The sequence below is a fragment of the Merops nubicus genome, unplaced genomic scaffold, assembly GCF_000691845.1.
Source record: "Merops nubicus isolate BGI_N331 unplaced genomic scaffold, ASM69184v1 scaffold14962, whole genome shotgun sequence".
Classification (NCBI taxonomy): domain Eukaryota; kingdom Metazoa; phylum Chordata; class Aves; order Coraciiformes; family Meropidae; genus Merops; species Merops nubicus.
The window spans coordinates 40940-49243 of record NW_008591674.1 but is presented as its reverse complement, the minus strand read 5'-3'; positions in this window follow the sequence as shown (position 1 = coordinate 49243).

The window sequence follows — 8304 nt, the reverse complement described above, 5'->3', positions numbered from 1 at the left end:
TTCCTGCGGAGAAGCTCTTTGTCCTTCTCTGTGGGCTCTGACTTGAAGCCAAAAGAGACAGTAGTAACTCTGCTGAATTACACCCCAAATTCAAAGTGTCCTTATAAATCCCACTGCCTAAATCCCACTGTGAAAAAAACCCTCCCATAGCCCAGACAGACCACCTGCCTGGCAGTGCTGGCACTGAGCACGGGCACCGAGCCACCCCTGTCACTCCTTTTGCTAATCTTTACCAAAATGTTATGACCTGCTGTCAGGTTGACAGTCCGACTGCTCCAGCAGTTTGAGCTCTAAGGAGAAAGTTCTCGGAGCACAAGATGTGTCCATAAAGCCACCGAGCAAAAGGGGGTAAAATGAAGTGCATTTGGCCGAGCTCCTCAGCAGCCCTTGTCTCCAGCTCACCACACGCCCTGCTTTGCTCTGTGGCCTCAGGAGGAGGCGGTGCTGGAGCTGGAGCTGCCCGAGGAGGATGCCCTGTGCTGCTGCAGCCTCCCACAGCACCCCGCACCCCTGTCAGCCACACAGCCTGGCTGCTGCTGCATCCCACACCAGGAGCCTCTCAACCGGCGGCACGATGCCGCTCCGAGCCCGGCGCAGGGGCAAAGGCTCCTTTTCAAGTGGCAGAGTGACCATAGGCAATGGTGACACTCGTTGTCAAAAATCAGTGTTTGTCATTTAATGAGCTCTCAACACGTAAGACGTGAATCAAACTGGGGGGGGGGGGGGGAAGTTAATTGCTAGGCGTTATTTAAGCCCATGGTATTTTCCACATATGAGTCACGCATAAATTAGCCTGTTTAAAGATCATCTTATGAAAATAGAGGACTGAAAACTTATTGACAGGAAGAACAGTGGATAATTTCCCTCTTTCTGCTACTAGTTCTCTCACAGCAATATTCCACCTGCTCATTACTCAACTGTTAGCCAAGAACATGAAACTACCCTGTAATTTTTTATCAAATATAAAAGTAATGAGGAATTAAAGCCAAAGATCACTGATTGAAGGGTAAAACTATTACTTCATGGCATTCAGCTTGTTGATGGGGGAGCATAAACAGGAAATATGAAGGTCAAGAGACTGGCTTTTTTAGTCATAACTGGCAGATTCACATCGCTGACTTCTATCATACAGGACAAAATAACAAATAATACCATGTAGGCTTTAGATGTTCTTTCAGGTATTTATTTGGCTTTGCAAAGCCATCAAGTGAGTCATATTACAGTCCATACTTTAGACCAGAGAAAATTCATAGACCTAGTTAAATTTTATTTACCGGTGTTTTACAAATACTTTAGGTGGTTATTTTCCCAGTCACAGAACCAGACTGTTAGCCCAACAAGTGTGTTTTCAAATAATTCAGGCTACAATGTAGCAACAAAATTTAGTGTTTTTTGTCATTATTTGCTCACTCATTGCAACCAAAATGTTCACTTATGTTATTCAAGAACACAGAAAGCATTAGTAATATGGCAAGGGTTAACATCTAGGATTTTGCCAGACCTTTCTTTGCTAGACCTTTGCTCAAAATGCTCTGTTGTGTGCACCCTTGTTGAATCTAGGGAATGACAACCAAAATGGGGCAGTGTCAGCAGGAGAAGTTGCTTTCTCTGAATCCCTGAGGGTCTTTCTCTGCTGCACCAAGGCCGCCTCTGGCTGTAACAAATTCCCAGTAGAAAGCAGGAATATGGGGATGAGAGCTCTGGATGGCTCTGAGGAAGGATAAGGGTTGATGGGGCAGTCAGTACCAGTGCTGCTGAGCCCTGGCTGTTTTGGATAGGCACAATGTACCTAATAGATAGGGGCTTCCTACAGCTGTATCCTACAAACCATCAAGGAATTAAACCACTGGGAAGCCTCCACCTTTTTGAGAGAGCAACAGGTCTAACTGGTGTGTTCTGCCAAGGATTTGGCTAGATTTGTAAAGCAATTCATGGCCAGCTTCCAGTGAACAAGGTTTCTCACTGGCTGACATGAAATTCTGGACCTGCTGTGCTGATGCTAGTGTTAGACAATATCTAATTGTCATTTTGCTTCTGTTTGCTTACACAGCAAAATCTCCAGAGCATCGTAAGCATTGCTAACAGTGTTTGCCAGTACTTATGTACCATATGAAACTAAAACTGTTCTCAATTAAATAGATATGGCCAGGTATACGACTGCTGCAAAGCGGTACTGGCATCCCTCTCCTGAGCCACACAGATGCTGGCTTACACCTGGAGAGGAAACCCGTGGCACAGAGCTTAGGTCTGTGCTTAGTGCAGTCTGCTTGCTTTACTTCATCCTCCCGGTCCCTCCGGTGGGAAGGTCCCAAAGAGCAAACTGGAGATTTACAAGAGCCTGGCTTAGGAGGCAATTCTGGCTTGTTGCAATGATGGAGGTGTGCAGTAAACGCCATGGCTCTCTGCCATGGCTCCCTTGCAAAGATGTGACATAAAAGCCCAAGTGGCACAAGGATTTCTCAAAATCTGAAGAATCGTTTCATGCTAACAAAAAGAATTTGGAAACATATAAGGTAACAACACTGCATAATGTAACTCCTGCCAAAGGAGTATTTAATAATAGCAGTTACATTTGGAGCTTCATTAATATCATCATGATCAACAAGGAGTAAAGACATTATCCCTCAAAAATATGGGAACCACCTGGAATTAGGGAGAAAGCTCATGTACTCCCATCAAGGCAGTACTCAGACAGATACATCGAAAGACACATGCCTGCAAGTGGGGAAGACTGGCATTTTGGAAGCAAAAGACTGGCTAAAGCTGCTAACTGTGTACCCCTGCCTTAGTTATCAGATGGAAAACTACAGCACAGACATCACCCCCACATTCATTCATACAATGAATAACTGCTCGGGAAAGAAGTAATTCAGGCAGAGTGCCAGATCACTCCAGGGACTCTCCAGAAGAAAGGTTGCACATGTTTATTTTGATACATCCTACTCCCAGTGGACACAGAGCTTGCACTATAAAATTCATCTGGCACTGATCACCTTATACTGAGCTAGAGACATGTTTTTAGCACATTAAACTACTGCTCTCCTGTTTGGGTGAGGCTGGTTTCTCTCCCTCCTGCCCTACTGCTCCTAAGGTTATGCTATAAAATGACTGACATTCAAATGTGAGGAATCAGCTGTTGATTTCCCACTAAGTCGCCACGTGGCCAGCTAATCTCAGTTCCTACAAATCACCCTGACATTTAACAAGGATTTTTAATCATGTTCGTTTAACTCAGCTGAATTAAATCAGAGACGTAAATCTCTTTTAGAGGTCCTGGAATGCGCCTGGGGAAGCCTGGTGAGAAATCACAGTGCTTGTGTTCCTCTGGTCCTATGCTGGGCAGCTGGGGGGAAGCCTGGTCTTCTCCTCCCCTTGCCTCTCCAGCACGCTGGGTTGTCTGTCTCTACCACCCCACAGGTCTGCCTGAGGTATCTGGCCACTTGTCCCGTACAGGGCACGCTCAGCCCTGGGCAGAGGCGTGGTACCCACCATACTGTGGTGTTGCTCCTCACACTCTGCAGACCTACCTCAGCCCTCCCTTGGGCCTCACCCTCAGACCACTCAGAATGCTGATACAATACCACCATCCTAAGTAAAGATGATGACATTGCACTTGGAGAACAATCCTCTCACAGACAGGGGATGGGCAAGGGTTGAATGGAAAACTGGGACCCTGGGAAGAAACATCTTGAACTACCTTCTGGCCTCTGGGCAGGCCCTCCCCAACAACTGTTATCTTTGTGAAGAAAACCAGCAACAGGGTGGAAGGCAGACGTGCTCCTGTGCTTTCCAGACACATTGCTCAGCCTCCAGTGCCCATGGCTGCTGAGCATGACTTCTGCAGGAGGCTGAGCACGGCCTCAGCAGGGAGTTACTCTCCAGTTGCCTCTTCAAAGGGGAGGAAAGAGGCTGTTAGCAAAGAGCTTGGGATTATAACGGAGGCATACATCCCACCATGAGAGCTATGGCATGAACACATGGTATGTGTCAAAAGGTATGTATCGAAACAAATCAGAATAAACAAGCAGATTTATAGACTCACCCAACTGAACTGTGCCCCACCATCCTTATCTTTCAGATGTAAACCTATGAACTGTTAGAAGAACATGCTGGAGTCCATAACTAAATACAGCATAATCCCACATGTAGCAATCAAAATTGATTTACCAAAATGTAAATAAAGTAGCCTTAAGAAAACTTAACATAGTAAAAAAATCACTTTCCTGATGATATACATTGTGATTTGGGAAGGAACTGTGACTTTGCAGGGGGAGAACGGCAGTCTGCAGTTACTGGGTCATGTAATGCTGTAATTGTTATGGGAATTACTGTTTTTACAAGTAAAGAAAAGACCCAGTAGCATGGTAAGTGTCCTGCTTTAGCATTTTGACTATTTTTGCCTGACAGTGTGCAGCTTAGTCTTCCTGCATTCATTAGATTATGGTTGTTTACGCTACAGAAGAGGTTGTTTAGAGGTTTCCAAAAAAGAAAAGAAGAAAACTTTTTGAGAAATATTGACTTCATGAACCTCATCAGCTTCTCCATGTTTCATGCATGTTTTAGATGGTAACAGGCTTAAAGCAAAACAGGTACTACAAAAATAATCTGCATGTGGACAATGAAAATGATGGAATTTGACATAAAGTAATGCTCTGCTCTTCTGGTGGCAGGGAGATGCTCACAAGTAACGCAGCTGAGTATTAGGAGATTATGATAAAGAAAAGTAAGGTCTTGGAGCATATTCTGATTTTATGCTTTAGAGTGTTCCCATTTAGTGGGAAGTATTCTTTTCTGCGAGTCAGAAACCTTGCACCTACTACCATGTGCTATTAGACAGCTTCCCCTCTCTACCCTGGTGCCAGCTGGGTTTTAGGGTGTGCAAACCATCTCTAGATGTGGTATAACTCCCATCAGTTTAAGCCAGGAGTGAGACAGCTGACGTCAGCAGTGCTGTGCTGGAGCGTGGCCAGGCTAAGTGAGACGTGTCTTTATCTCTAGCTTGTGAGCAATGTGTTAAGTTTGTGCAGCACTTGGGATCTGTGATGGAGATCAGTACATACATGCTCGTTATCTTGCTTTTTATTAGTAGTACTATTATTTTTACTGAATGGCTAAAGCCATTCAGACTTCAGTGAGCAGGCTAAGTGAATCCCTGCGTTCAAGCGCTGCTCTGCTCTCCCCTCGCCCGGCTGGAAACAGAAAGGCAAACAAATTAAACTAACATTAATCAGCAAAGACTGCCATCTGTATAACTCGGAGCACTTCTCCGCGTGCCCGTCCCCTTCCAGCAATGCTAAACAGGATTAGCCTTCCGTGGGCGGGCGGGGAAAGTAGGTCAGTTTGGTAAGAGGGCTGCGCGGGAGGGACGGAGGACGGCACTGCAGCGCTCCGTGGGCAGCCCGCTTGCCTCCGCGTGGGCCATGCCAGTGAAGCACCTGGGCCTGCCGTGGGGAGCACGAGGTGGCTCCGACCCCTGCGTCCCTGCGTGATGACACCTGCCATTTGTAGAAGCTGGGGTTTTGCAAAGCCTGGCCAGTGGATTGGAGTTAACGGGTGCATTTTGACAAAGAAACTGAGGCACGGGGCAGCTTAAGGCTTGGTTATTATCCGTACGCGCCCAGCCAAACATTTTCCAAAGCTTATGCATGAGTAAAGTAGCAAGGTCATCAAAGAGGAGTAAATCATCTAGTGGAGATATTGTCTTCCTTTATTGACTTTACTGGGTGTGTAATGATGGTGACAGGAAAGCCAAAGCTCACCTGAAGTTGACACTTGCAGGCTACATCAAGGGCAACAAGAAGAGCTTCTACTGCTACATCAGTAGTAAAAGGCTGAGCAAGTAAAGTGTGAGACTGCTGCAGTATTAGGGGTGGATGGGAAGGTGAATCAGTGACACCAAAACCACAGGTAAGGCTGAGGTACTGATGCCTTCTTTGCTGCAGTCCTCACCAGCAAGGTCTCAGTGCTGGAGGCAGGGGCAGAGGGGAGCAGAAAGACCAGCAGCAAGTGAGGGTCAACTCAGGGAACCTGGAGGAGCTCAAGGGAAGCTGACCTGTACAAGTTGACTGGAAACCTCCTGAGGTCCCTTCTGACCTGAATTGTCCTGTCATTCTGGATCTACTGAGCTGGATACCACTGGGAACATCCCGAGCATACCAGCCCCCCTGAATTAGTTCCTATATTATACACGTTCCTGAAATCTGTTTTATTATGTCTTTGCTCTTGTGTGCTACAAATAGTTTGTGCAGTCTCCCCTACACTAACATCCCTCCTGCTTTAAATACCCGTCCTGTAACAGAAAAGAATGTGAGGTACACATCTTAACATTGTATGTCTCTATGTCATATGTCTGTCATGTCACTTTTAGATGTTAATTTAAAAAAAAATATTGACTTCATGTTCGAATTAGTAAAGAAAGAAGAAAAATGCCTGTCATGAGAATGGCCCTTGAATGCAAAACCTGTTATTCTTCCCTCTCTGCTTCTCATGTTCTTAATCTGTTTTAGGTATTTATAAAACTTTAATCCTTGTGGTATCAGAAGTCCTGAATATACAAAGACTTTAACATGTGCTTAACTCTGTGCTGCTATAAGAAGTCCACTCATGTCCTTTTGCAAAACCCTGGCCTAAATGTGGAGGTAGAGCTGCACAGATTACTTTGTAATTACTAGCTCTGAAATCTTCCCTTGAGAGTGGGCTCAGTTATAAAGTATTCTCAGTTATAAGAATCTTGTAAAAGTTTATTTGCTTCTGCAAATCTTTAAATAAGTAGAATAATATAACATATGACCTATGATCTTCTGAGGGTCAAATACTCAGGCAGTACAGGCAAACTGGCAGAATATTCGAGTATAACACTATAAAGATTTATTTGTCAAAAACTCAAGGCTTGTTGTTTTCTTTGGCATGAGCTACCTGGGAAACACCAACAGAAGCAGAAAATCAGTCTTCTTCGATGGTGCTGTTGTCAAAGTCTCTCTCTTTTTCTTCTGGCAGCAATAGTCTTGACAAGATCCTTTTAATCCTTTCCATCTAATTAAACAAGCCACAGTGGCACTGGAGTATAAATCAAGACGTCCAGGAGCTGACACAGGTCGGTCTCATTTCCCCCACCTTGTTTGTTTGTTAACTATTTATGGATGGCTCTCAAAGAACCAAACTACTCTTCTTTTAAAAGCTCTGGGCCTGGGAGTAATTTTGCTAACAGCAAAATCGTTTACTGCAGAAAGGAATTCTGAATTTTGGACAGTGCTGTCAAATTGATCATCACAATTTACAGCAGCTGCGATGGTGTCTTCTCCGTAAGTAAGGTACTGAAATAAGAGGCTACACATTTCTGTGGAGATTTCAGCAGGAAAGCAGAAACTAAACATAAAGCCAAATTTCCTTCTAGTTTTAGGCACCTAACCTGATGTGGCATCTCTGTCTCCATTCACCAGGACCTGGGGTGAAGGGTTATTCTCTCTCAGTCTCCCTGCTTTCTCCCCACCCTGGTGGGACCTTTCTTGCTTCTTTAACCAATGAGAACCAGTGAGGCCAGCTCCAAGGAGTGGACTGGGACTTGAGCCAGGCCGTGAGTGCCTCTCATTGGCCTTCCCCCTCCTCATGGGCAGCACGGTGACACCCATGGGGACTCAGCTGCTCTGCCACCGATGGGGGCCAGAAGTGGGAAGGATGGAGGGAAATGCAACTGCCCTGCAGAGAGCCTGCAAGACACAACAATTTCTCTGCCCTGTGCAAGTGGCAAAGCTGTGACCTAAATCTGCTGCTGTACAGGGGAAAAAAATCCCTATACAATGTAAAGAAATAAATACAGATATCAACACCAATAATCCCATCACTTCTGTGTTAACAGCTTGATAACATATCTGCTTATAACTTACACACTGCACTACATTTTCTGCTCTATAGTCACTATCACATCCCTGTCAGCAGAACTAAATATTTAATCATCTGGGGAGATGAATCATGAAAAGCTGTTTTGGGGAGATATTTTTAAACGGACAATTTGTTGTCATTTAATTTTGAGAACTTGCTGTCTCTCTCTTCTCAGGAGGGATCCTGCAAGCCTGTGACCATGCAGACTACTACTCTCTATGACTTGCTGCCTCCCTTGCCGGGGAACCACATAACCTGTGGAATTTTAAGGTCATTTCTGACACGACCAAGGCAGGAGAGTGCATTCAGCTCAGGGTTTGTCTGGGCACCACTAAGCCTAAAGACACAGGGAGGCCAGAGACACACAACCTACCTGGCTGCATGGCACTTTGTGGATGAATGCTCTCCAGATGCAGTACCCCAATT